Below are 18376 nucleotides of genomic sequence, written 5' to 3' on the forward strand. Positions count from 1 at the left end.
TCACTCTAAGCTGGTTGGCTATTGCAGATTCAGTCTTCCCAGCCTGGTGCAGGGCTACAATTTTGTTTCTGATGTCCTTTGACAGCTCTTTGGTCTTCACCATAGTGGAGTTTGGAGTCAGACTGTTTGAGGGTGTGCACAGGTGTCTTTTTATACTGATAACAAGTTTAAACAGGTGCCATTACTACAGGTAATGAGTGGAGGAAAGAGGAGACTCTTAAAAAAAGAAGTTACAGGTCTGTGAGAGCCAGAAATCTTGATTGTTTGTTTCTGACCAAATACTTATTTTCCACCATAATATGCAAAAAAAATGATAAAAAAACAGACAATGTGATTTTCTGGATTTTTTTTTCTCAGTTTGTCTCCCATAGTTGAGGTCTACCTATGATGTAAATTACAGACGCCTCTCATCTTTTTAAGTGGTGGAACTTGCACTATTGCTGACTGACTAAATACTTTTTTGCCCCACTGTATATATATATACCCCGTCCTCTCCCCTGTATATATATATACACCCGTCCTCTCCCCTGTATATATATATATACTCCCGTCCTCTCCCCTGTATATATATATACACCCGTCCTCTCACCTGTATATATATACCCCGTCCTCTCCCCTGTATATACAGTATATATACCCGTCCTCTCCCCTGTATATATATATATACACCGTCCTCTCCCCTGTATATATATATATACACCCGTCCTCTCCCCTGTATATACAATATATATACCCCGTCCTCTCCCCTGTATATATATACACCCGTCCTCTCCCCTGTATATATATATACACCCGTCCTCTCCCCTGTATATATATACCCCGTCCTCTCCCCTGTATATATATATATATACCCCGTCCTCTCCCCTGTATATATATACACCCGTCCTCTCCCCTGTATATATATATACACCCGTCCTCTCCCCTGTATATATATACCCCGTCCTCTCCCCTGTATATATACATATACCCCGTCCTCTCCCCTGTATATATATACACCCGTCCTCTCCCCTGTATATATATACCCCGTCCTCTCCCCTGTATATATATATATACCCCGTCCTCTCCCCTGTATATATATACCCCGTCCTCTCCCCTGTATATATATATATACCCGTCCTCTCCCCTGTATATATATACACCCGTCCTCTCCCCTGTATATATATATACACCCGTCCTCTCCCCTGTATATATATACCCCGTCCTCTCCCCTGTATATATACATATACCCCGTCCTCTCCCCTGTATATATATACACCCGTCCTCTCCCCTGTATATATATACCCCGTCCTCTCCCCTGTATATATATATATACCCCGTCCTCTCCCCTGTATATATATACCCTGTCCTCTCCCCTGTATATATATATATACCCTGTCCTCTCCCCTGTATATATATATATACCCCGTCCTCTCCCCTGTATATATATATATACCCCGTCCTCTCCCCTGTATATATATATACACCCGTCCTCTCCCCTGTATATATATATATACCCCGTCCTCTCCCCTGTATATATATATATATATACCCCGTCCTCTCCCCTGTATATATATACCCCGTCCTCTCCCCTGTATATATATACACCCGTCCTCTCCCCTGTATATATATATATACACCCGTCCTCTCCCCTGTATATATATATATACCCCGTCCTCTCCCCTGTATATATATATACACCCGTCCTCTCCCCTGTATATATATATACACCCGTCCTCTCCCCTGTATATACAGTATATATACCCGTGCTCTCCCCTGTATATATATACACCCGTTCTCTCCCCTGTATATATATATACACCCGTCCTCTCCCCTGTATATATATATACACCCGTCCTCTCCCCTGTATATACAGTATATATACCCGTGCTCTCCCCTGTATATATATACACCCGTCCTCTCCCCTGTATATATATATACACCCGTCCTCTCCCCTGTATATATATATACACCCGTCCTCTCCCCTGTATATACAGTATATATACCCGTGCTCTCCCCTGTATATATATACACCCGTTCTCTCCCCTGTATATACAGTATATATACACCCGTCCTCTCCCCTGTATATATATATACACCCGTCCTCTCCCCTGTATATACAGTATATATACCCGTGCTCTCCCCTGTATATATATACCCCGTTCTCTCCCCTGTATATACAGTATATATACCCCCGTCCTCTCCCCTGTATATATATACCCCGTTCTCTCCCCTGTATATACAGTATATATACCCGTGCTCTCACCTGTAGGACACCTGTTTCCGGAAGGTCAGGTGCCGGAGCTTCTCCTCCACCGACTCCTCCCTGTCCCTGTGTCCGCTCCCCGGCTCCTGCTCCGCGGACTCCTCCGCCGCCGCCTCCTGCCCTCCCTCCGCTCCCCGGCAGCCGCTGTCCCTGCTCTGGGTTCCGTCGGGCGGCGGGTTCATGTCTGTGGCGGCCCCGGGGCTGAGCGGGGGGTCCCGGGCGCAGTCTCCGCTCCGCTCCCAGGCGCTGCAAATGGAGGAGGCGCCGCTGCAGCATCCATGGGGGGAAGAGAGCCGGGCATTGTGGGAAACTCCTCCCTGACCAATCACCGCGCACTACTCCGCCCCGCCTCTTGCTCCACACTGGCCCGCCCACCAGTCACTGGAAATCACACACTACCCCATCATCCACCATCCATCATTACACACTCCATCCCCATCATCCACTATACACTCCATCCCCATCATCCACTATACACTCCATCCCCATCATCCACTATACACTACATCCCCATCATCCACCATACACTCCATCCCCATCATCCACCATCCATCATTATACACTCCATCCCCATCATCCACTATACACTCCATCCCCATCATCCACTATACACTACATCCCCATCATCCACCATACACTCCATCCCCATCATCCACCATCCATCATTACACACTCCATCCCCATCATCCACTATACACTCCATCCCCATCATCCACTATACACTCCATCCCCATCATCCACTATACACTACATCCCTATCATCCACCATACACTCCATCCCCATCATCCACCATCCATCATTATACACTCCATCCCCATCATCCACTATACACTCCATCCCCATCATCCACTATACACTCCATCCCCATCATCCATCATTACACACTACATCCCCATCATCCATCATTACACACTCCATCCCCATCATCCACTATACACTCCATCCCCATCATCCACTATACACTCCATCCCCATCATCCACCATACACTCCATCCCCATCATCCACCATCCATCATTATACACTCCATCCCCATCATCCACTATACACTCCATCCCCATCATCCACTATACACTCCATCCCCATCATCCATCATTACACACTACATCCCCATCATCCATCATTACACACTCCATCCCCATCATCCACTATACACTCCATCCCCATCATCCACTATACACTCCATCCCCATCATCCACTATACACTCCATCCCCATCATCCACCATACACTCCATCCCCATCATCCACCATCCATCATTATACACTCCATCCCCATCATCCACCATACACTCCATCCCCATCATCCACCATCCATCATTATACACTACATCCCCATCATCCACTATACACTACATCCCCATCATCCACCTTCCATCATTACACACTCCATCCCCATCATCCACTATACACTACATCCCCATCATCCACCATCCATCATTACACACTCCATCCCCATCATCCACTATACACTACATCCCCATCATCCACCATCCATCATTACACACTCCATCCCCTTCATCCACTATACACTCCATCCCCACCATCCATCATTATACACTCCATCCCCATCATCCACTATACACTACATCCCCATCATCCACCTTCCATCATTACACACTACATCCCCATCATCCACTATACACTACATCCCCATCATCCACCATCCATCATTACACACTCCATCCCCATCATCCACTATACACTACATCCCCATCATCCACCATCCATCATTACACACTCCATCCCCATCATCCACTATACACTCCATCCCCATCATCCACCATACACTCAATCCCCATCATCCACCATCCATCATTATACACTACATCCCCATCATCCACTATACACTACATCCCCATCATCCACCATCCATCATTACACACTACATCCCCATCATCCACTATACACTACATCCCCATCATCCACCTTCCATCATTACACACTCCATCCCCATCATCCACTATACACTACATCCCCATCATCCACCATACACTCCATCCCCATCATCCACCATCCATCATTATACACTACATCCCCATCATCCACCATCCATCATTACACACTCCATCCCCATCATCCACTATACACTCCATCCCCATCATCCACCATACACTCCATCCCCATCATCCACCATCCATCATTACACACTCCATCCCCATCATCCACTATACACTCCATCCCCATCATCCACTATGCACTACATCTCCATCATCCACTATACACTCCATCCCCACCATCCACTATACACTCCATCCCCATTATCCACCATCCATCATTATACACTCCATCCCCATCATCCACTATACACTCCATCCCCATCATCCACTATACACTACATCCCCATCATCCACTATACACTACATCTCCATCATCCACTATACACTCCATCCCCACCATCCATTATACACTCCATCCCCATCATCCACTATACACTACATCTCCATCATCCACTATACACTCCATCCCCATCATCCACTATACACTACATCTCCATCATCCACTATACACTCCATCCCCATCATCCACTATACACTACATCTCCATCATCCACTATACACTCCATCCCCACCATCCACTATACACTACATCCCCACCATCCACCATTATACACTCCATCCCCATCATCCGCTATACACTACATCCCCATCATCCACCATCCATCATTACACACTCCATCCCCATCATCCACTATACACTCCATCCCCATCATCCACCATCCATCATTACACACTCCATCCCCACCATCCACTATACACTACATCCCCACCATCCATCATTATACACTCCATCCCCATCATCCACCATCCATCATTACACACTCCATCCCCATCATCCACTATGCACTACATCCCCATCATCCACTATACACTCCATCCCCATCATCCACCATCCATCATTACACACTCCATCCCCATCATCCACTATGCACTACATCCCCATCATCCACCATCCATCATTACACACTCCATCCCCATCATCCACTATGCACTACATCCCCATCATCCACTATACACTCCATCCCCACCATCCAATATACACTACATCTCCACCATCCATCATTATACACTCCATCCCCATCATCCACTATACACTCCATCCCCACCATCCATCATTATACACTCCATCCCCATCATCCACCATCCATCATTACACACTCCATCCCCATCATCCACTATACACTCCATCCCCATCATCCACCATCCATCATTACACACTCCATCCCCATCATCCACTATGCACTACATCCCCATCATCCACCATCCATCATTACACACTCCATCCCCATCATCCACTATGCACTACATCTCCATCATCCACTATACACTCCATCCCCATCATCCACTATACACTCCATCCCCACCATCCATCATTATACACTCCATCCCCATCATCCACTATACACTCCATCCCCATCATCCACTATACACTCCATCCCCATCATCCACCATCCATCATTATACACTCCATCCCCATCATCCACTATGCACTACATCCCCATCATCCACCATCCATCATTACACACTACATCCCCATCATCCACTATACACTCCATCCCCATCATCCACCATCCATCATTACACACTCCATCCCCATCATCCACCATCCATCATTACACACTCCATCCCCATCATCCACTATGCACTACATCCCCATCATCCACCATCCATCATTACACACTCCATCCCCATCATCCACTATGCACTACATCTCCATCATCCACTATACACTCCATCCCCATCATCCACTATACACTCCATCCCCACCATCCATCATTATACACTCCATCCCCATCATCCACTATACACTCCATCCCCATCATCCACTATACACTCCATCCCCATCATCCACCATCCATCATTATACACTCCATCCCCATCATCCACTATGCACTACATCCCCATCATCCACCATCCATCATTACACACTCCATCCCCATCATCCACTATGCACTACATCTCCATCATCCACTATACACTCCATCCCCATCATCCACTATACACTCCATCCCCACCATCCATCATTATACACTCCATCCCCATCATCCACTATACACTCCATCCCCATCATCCACTATACACTCCATTCCCATCATCCACCATCCATCATTATACACTCCATCCCCATCATCCACTATACACTCCATGCCCACCATCCACTATACACTCCATCCCCATCATCCACTATACACTCCATCCCCACCATCCATCATTATACACTCCATCCCCATCATCCACTATACACTCCATCCCCATCATCCACTATACACTCCATCCCCACCATCCACCATCCATCATTATACACTCCATCCCAATCATCCACTATACACTACATCTCCATCATCCACTATACACTACATCCCCATCATCCACTATACACTACATCCCCATCATCCACTATACACTACATCCCCATCATCCACTATACACTACATCTCCATCATCCATTATACACTCCATGTCCATCATCCACTATACACTACATCTCCATCATTCTTCATTATACACTACATCCCCATCATCCACTATACACTCCATCCCCATCATCCACTATATCATTCTTCATTATACACTACATCCCCACCATCCATTATATACTACATCCCCATCATCCACTATACACTACATCCCCACCATCCACTATACACTCCATCCCCATCATCCACTATACACTACATCCCTATCATCCATTATACACTCCATCCCCATCATCCACCATACACTCCATCCCCATCATCCACCATCCATCATTATACACTACATTCCCATCATCCACTATACACTCCATCCCCATCATCCACTATACACTACATCTCCATCATCCATTATACACTCCATCCCCATCATCCACTATACACTACATCTCCATCATTCTTCATTATACACTCCATCCCCATCATCCACCATCCATCATTACACACTCCATCCCCATCATCCACTATGCACTACATCCCCATCATCCACTATACACTCCATCCCCATCATCCACCATCCATCATTACACACTCCATCCCCATCATCCACTATGCACTACATCCCCATCATCCACCATCCATCATTACACACTCCATCCCCATCATCCACTATGCACTACATCCCCATCATCCACTATACACTCCATCCCCACCATCCATCATTATACACTCCATCCCCATCATCCACCATCCATCATTACACACTCCATCCCCATCATCCACTATACACTCCATCCCCATCATCCACCATCCATCATTACACACTCCATCCCCATCATCCACTATGCACTACATCCCCATCATCCACCATCCATCATTACACACTCCATCCCCATCATCCACTATGCACTACATCTCCATCATCCACTATACACTCCATCCCCATCATCCACTATACACTCCATCCCCACCATCCATCATTATACACTCCATCCCCATCATCCACTATACACTCCATCCCCATCATCCACTATACACTCCATCCCCATCATCCACCATCCATCATTATACACTCCATCCCCATCATCCACTATGCACTACATCCCCATCATCCACCATCCATCATTACACACTACATCCCCATCATCCACTATACACTCCATCCCCATCATCCACCATCCATCATTACACACTCCATCCCCATCATCCACTATGCACTACATCCCCATCATCCACCATCCATCATTACACACTCCATCCCCATCATCCACTATGCACTACATCTCCATCATCCACTATACACTCCATCCCCATCATCCACTATACACTCCATCCCCACCATCCATCATTATACACTCCATCCCCATCATCCACTATACACTCCATCCCCATCATCCACTATACACTCCATCCCCATCATCCACCATCCATCATTATACACTCCATCCCCATCATCCACTATACACTACATCCCCACCATCCACCATCCATCATTATACACTCCATCCCAATCATCCACTATACACTACATCTCCATCATCCACTATACACTACATCCCCATCATCCACTATACACTACATCCCCATCATCCACTATACACTACATCCCCATCATCCACTATACACTACATCTCCATCATCCACTATACACTACATCTCCATCATTCTTCATTATACACTACATCCCCATCATCCACTATACACTCCATCCCCATCATCCACCATCCATCATTATACACTACATTCCCATCATCCACTATACACTCCATCCCCATCATCCACTATACACTCCATCCCCATCATCCACTATACACTACATCTCCATCATTCTTCATTATACACTACATCCCCATCATCCACTATACACTCCATCCCCATCATCCACTATACACTCCATCCCCATCATCCACTATACACTCCATCCCCATCATCCACTATACACTCCATCCCCATCATCCACTATACACTCCATCCCCATCATCCACTATACACTACATCTCCATCATCCATTATACACTCCATCCCCATCATCCACTATACACTACATCTCCATCATCCACTATACACTACATCCCCATCATCCACTATACACTACATCTCCATCATCCACTATACACTACATCCCCACCATCCATTATATACTACATCCCCATCATCCATCATTATACACTCCATCCCCATCATCCGCTATACACTACATCCCCATCATCCACTATACACTACATCTCCATCATCCAGTATACACTACATCCCCATCATCCACTATACACTACATCCCCATCATCCACTATACACTACATCTCCATAATCCACTATACACTACATCTCCATCATCCACTATACACTCCATCCCCATCATCCACTATACACTCCATCCCCATAATCCACTATACACTACATCCCCATAATCCACTATACACTACATCTCCATCATCCACTATACACTACATCCCCACCATCCATTATACACTACATCCCCATAATCCACTATACACTACATCTCCATCATCCACTATACACTACATCTCCATCATCCATCATTATATACATCCCCATCATCCATTATACACTACATCCCCATCATCCATCATTATATACATCCCCATCATCCATTATACACTACATCCCCATCATCCATCATATACTACATCCCCATCATCCATTATATACTACATCCCCATCATCCACTATATCATTCTTCATTATACACTACATCCCCACCATCCATTATATACTACATCCCCATCATCCACTATACACTACATCCCCACCATCCATTATACACTCCATCCCCATCATCCACTATACACTACATCCCCATCATCCATTATACACTCCATCCCCATCATCCACTATACACTACATCTCCATCATTCTTCATTATACACTACATTCCCATCATCCACTATACACTCCATCCCCATCATCCACTATACACTCCATCCCCATCATCCACTATACACTACATCTCCATCATCCATTATACACTCCATCCCCATCATCCACTATACACTACATCTCCATCATTCTTCATTATACACTACATCCCCATCATCCACTATACACTCCATCCCCATCATCCACTATACACTCCATCCCCATCATCCACTATACAATCCATCCCCATCATCCACTATACACTACATCCCCACCATCCATTATACACTCCATCCCCATCATCCACTATACACTACATCTCCATCATCCACTATACACTACATCTCCATCATCCACTATACACTACATCCCCACCATCCATTATATACTACATCCCCATCATCCATCATTATACACTCCATCCCCATCATCCGCTATACACTACATCCCCATCATCCACTATACACTACATCTCCATCATCCACTATACACTACATCCCCATCATCCACTATACACTACATCTCCATCATCCACTATACACTACATCTCCATCATCCACTATACACTACATCTCCATCATCCACTATACACTACATCCCCACCATCCATTATATACTACATCCCCATCATCCATCATTATACACTCCATCCCCATCATCCGCTATACACTACATCCCCATCATCCACTATACACTACATCTCCATCATCCACTATACACTACATCCCCACCATCCATTATACACTACATCCCCATAATCCACTATACACTACATCTCCATCATCCGCTATACACTACATCCCCATCATCCACTATACACTACATCTCCATCATCCACTATACACTACATCTCCATCATCCACTATACACTCCATCCCCATCATCCACTATACACTACATCCCCATAATCCACTATACACTACATCCCCACCATCCATTATACACTACATCCCCATAATCCACTATACACTACATCTCCATCATCCACTATACACTACATCCCCACCATCCATTATACACTACATCTCCATCATCCACTATACACTACATCTCCATCATCCATCATTATATACATCCCCATCATCCATTATACACTACATCCCCATCATCCATCATTATATACATCCCCATCATCCATTATATACTACATTCCCATCATCCATCATTATACACTCCATCCCCATCATCCATTATACACTACATCCCCATCATCCATCATATACTACATCCCCATCATCCATTATATACTACATCCCCATCATCCATCATATACTACATCCCCATCATCCATTATACACTACATCCCCATCATCCATCATATACTACATCCCCATCATCCATTATACACTACATCCCCATCATCCATCATTATACACCACATCCCCATCATCCATCATTATATACATCCTCATCATCCATCATTATACACTCCATACCCATCATGCATTATAAACTACATTCCCATCATCCATCATATACTACATCCCCATCATCCACTATACAATACATCCCCATCATCCATCATTATATACATCCCCATCATCCATCATTATATACATCCTCATCATCCATCATTATACACCACATCCCCATCATCCATCATAGACGCCTTCTTCTCTTCTCCCCCATAGAAGTCAATGATTTGTCCTGTTTTTCCTGATCTGACTTGTCGCCATTTTCTCGCCCACCAGGTGGCAGCAGTGAGACAGTCCCCAGGCCTCCAGCATTCTACAGCAGCCCCCCCCACTTCTCAGCCCCCACGTCCCTCATTAGTGACTGACGCCCCCTCAGGACCCACTGTCACCCCTGAGCTGTCACCCGTGTGCCCCCCTCCCCCGGCAGCACCCACTCCTGCACAGGATCCTTTTCATTATTATTTCTGTACATTGACCACTTACTGCCCACACTACTCACACCCCCTTCATTAGCCATTAACCCTCTGTCTCCCAGAGCCCAGGAGCGCCGCCGTGCTGCCTAACATCCCCAGTATGGTCAGTCCTGAGCCACCTTCCGACCCTTGGAACATTCTATACATAGACATAACGAAAGTATTCAACCCCTAAGAATAAACACATGAGCACCGCAAACAACGCAGACTTTTCAGAAGTATTCAACACCCCATGAGACTTGCACTTTTCCGCTTTACAGAGGAGCCATCGTCAAAAAATTGTTTAATTTGGGTTTTTGTGTTTAAAAATTAAAAAAAAAAAAACAACTCGTGTTTTTTTTTTTATAATAATGTTTATTTAACAATAAGAAAAACTGACATTTTTTTCAATAACACCTGGTCCTGTCTTGAATTATTATATTCTTTATTATTATTTGCCTCTTTTTTATTATTCAACAATTCAGATAGTCCATGAATTTTAAGCAAAAATTCATCATTTTCGTGCCTATTTTTAACAAAAAGTCACTGTTGCGAAAATTGTTTTCCGTCATTGTAGAGAAAGAGGAGGAGGAGGTGAGCTGTGACATCACCTATTGTGAATGGTGGATCCTGTGTTATCTACTGTATATAGAGGTGTTATCAGTCATTGTACAGGAGGAGGAGGTGAGCTGTGACATCATATATTGTGAATGGTGGATCCTGTGTTATCTACTGTGTATAGAGGTGTTATCAGTCATTGTACAGGAGGAGGAGGTGAGCTGTGACATCACCTATTGTAAATGGTGGATCCTGTGTTATCTACTGTATATAGAGGTGTTATCAGTCATTGTACAGGAGGAGGAGGTGAGCTGTGACATCACCTATTGTAAATGGTGGATCCTGTGTTATCTACTGTATATAGAGGTGTTATCAGTCATTGTACAGGAGGAGGAGGTGAGCTGTGACATCACATATTGTGAATGGTGGATCATGTGTTATCTACTGTATGTAGAGGTGTTATCAGTCATTGTACAGGAGGAGGAGGTGAGCTGTGACATCACCTATTGTGAATGGTGGATCATGTGTTATCTACTGTATATAGAGGTGTTATCAGTCATTATACCGGAGGAGGAGGTGAGCTGTGATATCACCTATTGGGAATGGTGGATCCTGTGTTATCTACTGTATATAGAGGTGTTATCAGTCATTGTACAGGAGGAGGAGGTGAGCTGTGACATCACCTATTGTGAATGGTGGATCCTGTGTTATCTACTGTATATAGAGGTGTTATCAGTCATTGTACAGGAGGAGGAGGTGAGCTGTGACATCATATATTGTGAATGGTGGATCCTGTGTTATCTACTGTGTATAGAGGTGTTATCAGTCATTGTACAGGAGGAGGAGGTGAGCTGTGAAATCACCTATTGTGAATGGTGGATCCTGTGTTATCTACTGTATATAGAGGTGTTATCAGTCATTGTACAGGAGGAGGAGGTGAGCTGTGACATCACCTATTGTAAATGGTCGATCCTGTGTTATCTACTGTATATAGAGGTGTTATCAGTCATTGTACAGGAGGAGGAGGTGAGCTGTGACATCACCTATTGGGAATGATGGATCCTGTGTTATCTACTGTATATAGAGGTGTTATCAGTCATTGTACAGGAGGAGGAGGTGAGCTGTGACATCACCTATTGTGAATGGTGGACCGTGTGTTATCTACTCTATATAGAGGTGTTATAAGTCATTGTATAGAAGGAGGAGGAGGTGAGCTGTGACATCAACTATTGTGAATGGTGGATCCTGTGTTATCTACTGTATATAGAGGTGTTATCAGTCATTGTACAGGAGGAGGAGGTGAGCTGTGACATCACCTATTGGGAATGATGGATCCTGTGTTATCTACTGTACATAGAGGTGTTATCAGTCATTGTACAGGAGAAGGAGGAGGTGAGCTGTGACATCACCCATTGTGAATGGTGGGTCCTGTGTTATCTACTGTACATAGAGGTGTTATCAGTTATTGTACAGGAGAAGGAGGAGGTGAGCTGTGATATCACCTATTGTGAATGGTGGGTCCTGTGTTATCTACTGTACATAGAGGTGTTATCACTCATTGTACAGGAGGAGGAGGTGAGCTGTGACATCATCTATTGTGAATGGTGGGTCCTGTGTTATCTACTGTATATAGAGGTGATATCACTCATTATACAGGAGGAGGAGGGGAGCTGTGACATCACCTATTGTGAATGGTGGGTCCTGTGTTATCAGCTGTGTACAGGGGTGTTACCTGTCATTGTAATCCTGCCTCTGATGATAAGGAGGTCCCTGAAAACTCTCCAAGACAGAAAGTCTAAAATAGCCCCGGTGGCCTTGATGAGAATTGGAACGTTAATAATGATGTTTTTTTTTAATAAAGATCGTGAAAAAACAGCCTCCAAAATTTTTTAAATATGCAGGTGCTCCTCACAAAATTAGAATATCATCAAAAAGTGAATTTATTTCAGTTCATCAATACAAAAAGTGAAACTCATATATTATATAGTCATTACACACAGAGTGATCTATTTCACGTGTTTATGTTAATGTTGATGATTACGGCTTACAGCCAATGAAAACCCAAAAGTCATTATCTCAGTAAGTTAGAAAAATTAACAAAAAACACCTGCAAAGGCTCCTAAGAGTTTATAAAGGTCCCTTAGTCTGTTTCAGTAGCTCCACAATCATGGGGAAGACTGCTGACATCACATATGTCCAGAAGGCAGTCATTGACACTACACAAGTAGGGTAGGCTACAAAAGGTCATTGGTAAAGAAGCTGCTGTTCCCAGAGTGATGGATCCAAGCACATTAATAGAAAGTTGAGTGGAAGGAAAAAGTGTGGTAGAAAAAGGTGCACAAGCAACCGGGATAACCGCAGCCTGGAAAGGATTGTTAAGAAAAGACCATTCAATAATGTGGGAGAGATTCACAAGGAGTGGACTGCTGCTGGAGTCATTGCTTCACCACACAGACGTGTCCAGGACATGGACTACAAGTGTCACATTGCTTGTGTCAGCCACTCATGACCAATAGACAACGCCAGAAGCGTCTCACCTGGGCCAAGGAGAATAAGAACCGGACTGTTGTCAGTGGTCCAAGGTGTTGTTTTCAGATGAAAGTAAATTTTGCATTTCATCTGAAAATCAAGGTCCCGGAGTCTGGAGGAAGAGTGGAGGCCACAATCCAAGCTGCTGGAGGTCTGGTGTGAAGTCTCCACAATCAATGATGGTTTGTGGAGCCATGTCATCTGCTGGTGAAGGTCCACTGTGTTTTATCAAGACCAAAGTCAGCGCAGTCGTCTACCAGGACATTTTACAGCACTTCATGCTTCCCTCTGCCGACAAGCTTTTTGGAGATGGAAATGTCATTCTCCATCAGGACTTGGCCCCTGTCCACACTGCCAAAAGTACCAATACCTGGTGTACAAACAACAGTATCACTGTGCTTGATTGGCAGCAAACTCACCTGACCTTAACCCCATAGAGAATCTATGGAGTATTGTCAAGAGGAAGATGAGACACCAGACCCAACAATGCAGACGAGCTGAAGGCTGCTATCAAAGCAACCTGGGCTTCCATAACCCCTCAGCAGCGCCACAGGCTGATCGCCTAGATGCCACGCCACATTGATGCAGTAATTAATGCAAAAGGAGCCCCGACCAAGTACTGAGGGCATTTACTGAACATACATTTCAGTAAGACAACATTTCGGATTTTACAATCATTTTTCAAGCTGGTGTTATAACGTATTCTAATTTACTGAGATAGTGACTTTTGGGTTTTCATTGGCTGTAAGCCATAATCATCAACATTACCAGAAATAAACACTTGAAATAGATCACTCTGTAGCAAGCAGGGGCAGGGTATTGTGCAGCAGGTAGAACCGAGAAGTTTCCTAGCACCTGTATAATAGAACTCCTTTTTGTCACCTGTAGGTGAACTCTGTAAAATGTAATACATTGCGACCAAAAATGTTCATTTTTGCCCTCTTGCTTTTTTCTTCCCCTACTAGCCATAATTTTTCTTTTGTACGGTTGGTATATCCATATGAGGGCTCTTTTTTTTTTCAGGGGTGAGTTGAAATTTTGAATGACATTTTATAATAGAATGTACTGAAAAAAAAAAATCCAAAACATGTGAAATGGTGAAAAAAGCCAATTCTGAAATTTTGTGGCTTTAGTTTTTCTTTTATTTCATTATTTATTATTTTTTATTATATTCATTGTGCCGGATAACAACGATACAAAACTACCGTAATCTATTTTTTTTAATATATTATAGTAGTTAAAAAAAAATTCTGTGTCTCCATTTTCAGAAACCCATAACTTTTTTTATTTTTTATTCTTTTTGTGCTTCGAGCTGATGTTGTTGTTTGCGCCATATTCAGATATAGACAACGTTTTGAATAGTTTTTATTGTATTTTTTATTAAGGGGAGATTCAGAGACAGAGGAATGGAAATTTTGGTATTTTGTTATTTTTTTCTTTATGATACCAAATGTGCTTTTTTTTTTTTTCCTATTTTAGGATATGGAAAAAAGAAAGGTGATGGAAACACTTTTTTTTTTTTTGGGGGGGGGGGGGTGATGGAAAGTCTATTTGCTTTTTTTTTTTGCTTTACTTTCTTTTATTTTACTTCATTTTACTTTACCTTTTCCTTTTTGGTATCAGAAAAACTGACACCACTCTGGGATTACCCCCCAAAATACCGCTATCAGATAACAACAGTGGTTAAAATAAAGCGATTGGAATTGTGAATTGTGTAATTCTTCATTTCCCCTCTGGTGGCGCTACAGGGAAACTGAAAACTTCCTATCATCCTATCAGATAACCCCATGGATTATAATTACTACAGATATTCTGATTCCAGCTATTTAACTCCTTAAATGCCATGGTCAATAAGAATCGTAGCATCTAAGGGTTTTGACAGATGAACTGTCACTCAAAACGTGATCCCGAGGTGCCTATAGGTTGCGACGGTAGACAGGATTCCAATGCCATCTGCCAGGTTTGCTGTTTGGGTACACCTGTTAGAAGACTGCATGCTCTTGTGTCCTAACAGGGCAAAAAAATGAAAAATGTCCTGCTGTTCTTTCATAAGGACAGGGCATGAGTACAGAATAAGAGGGAGTTGACTCTTAACATTCCTGCTGATCTTCTGTGGAAAAATGAACGTGGCGCTCATGTTCAATGTTTCTGTGCCATCCGCATGCGCAAGTCTACATAGTAATGAAGGTTCATGGTTTTGCAAAGTTGTCAATTTGAAGTGAATGTGACAAGACTGAAACACACACAGCGCCACTGTTACTAAGTAGACAAAGACCAGGTAGATGTCACAGTGTAAATAACAAAGGTGCGCCTTGGCTCTTTCCAGCAGCTGATTCAAAGACATAAGAAAAGTCAGACACACTCTGAGCTGTCCTATCTTTAGAGGAAGATATTAAATCCTTAAAGACTTTCAAAGGACATAAGGAATATAGGTGATTTTAACAATGTGCATTCAAGATATTATAATTCTTTCTACATGGAGTACAAGTTTATTATGACCATAAATGCTATAATACTGCCCCTATGTACAAGAATATAACTACTATAATACTACCCCTATGTACAAGAATATAACTACTATAATACTGCCCCTATGTACAAGAATATAACTACTATAATACTGCCCCCTATGTACAAGAATATAACTACTATAATACTGCCCCTATGTACAAGAATATAACTACTATAATACTACCCCTATGTACAAGAATATAACTACTATAATACTGCCCCTATGTACAAGAATATAACTACTATAATACTGCCCCTATGTACAAGAATATAACTACTATAATACTACCCCTATGTACAAGAATATAACTACTATAATACTGCCCCTATGTACAAGAATATAACTACTATAATACTACCCCTATGTACAAGAATATAACTACTATAATACTGCCCCTATGTACAAGAATATAACTACTATAATACTGCCCCTATGTACAAGAATATAACTACTATAATACTACCCCTATGTACAAGAATATAACTACTATAATACTGCCCCTATGTACAAGAATATAACTACTATAATACTGCCCCCTATGTACAATAATATAACTACTATAATACTGCCCCCTATGTACAAGAATATAACTACTATAATACTGCTCCTATGTACAAGAATATAACTACTATTATACTGCCCCCTATATACAAGAATATAACTACTATAATACTGCTCCTATGTACAAGAATATAACTACTATAATACTGCCCCTATGTACAAGAATATAACTACTATAATACTGCTCCTATGTACAAGAATATAACTACTATAATACTGCCCCTATGTACAAGAATATAACCACTATAATACTGCCCCCTATGTACAAGAATATAACTACTATAATACTGCTCCTATGTACAAGAATATAACTACTATAATACTGCTCCTATGTACAAGAATGTAACTACTATAATACTGCCCCCTATGTACAAGAATATAACTACTATAATACTGCCTCTATGTACAAGAATACAACTACTATAATACTGCCCCCTATGTACAAGAATATAACTACTATAATACTGCTCCTATGTACAAGAATATAACTACTATAATACTGCCCCTATGTACAAGAATATAACTACTATAATATTGCCCCTATGTACAAGAATATAACTACTATAATACTGCCTCTATGTACAAGAATACAACTACTATAATACTGCCCCATGTAAAAGAATATAACTACTATAATACTGCCCCTATGTACAAGAATATAACTACTATAATACTGCCTCTATGTACAAGAATACAACTACTATAATACTGCCCCATGTAAAAGAATATAACTACTATAATACTGCTCCTATGTACAAGAATATAATTACTATAATACTGCCCCTATGTACAAGAATATAACTACTATAATACTGCCCC

At 42.7% G+C, this 18376-nt stretch overlaps 1 protein-coding gene across 3 annotated transcripts in view; it reads right to left on the reverse strand.

Moving 5' to 3' along the window:
- DGKI (diacylglycerol kinase iota) overlaps positions 1 to 2416 on the reverse strand; it is a 269247-nt gene extending 266831 nt beyond the window's left edge. The window contains exon 1 of one of the 3 annotated variants that reach the window (XM_069763213.1): positions 2243 to 2416. The gene's annotated coding sequence lies outside the window, so the exon portion shown is untranslated. The remainder of the gene's footprint in view (positions 1 to 2242) is intronic. The other 2 variants (XM_069763211.1, XM_069763212.1) reach the window with 2 other exon arrangements.
- Positions 2417 to 18376: the final 15960 nt, after the last annotated feature.

Source organism: Ranitomeya imitator, chromosome 4 (assembly GCF_032444005.1).
Source record: "Ranitomeya imitator isolate aRanImi1 chromosome 4, aRanImi1.pri, whole genome shotgun sequence".
Classification (NCBI taxonomy): domain Eukaryota; kingdom Metazoa; phylum Chordata; class Amphibia; order Anura; family Dendrobatidae; genus Ranitomeya; species Ranitomeya imitator.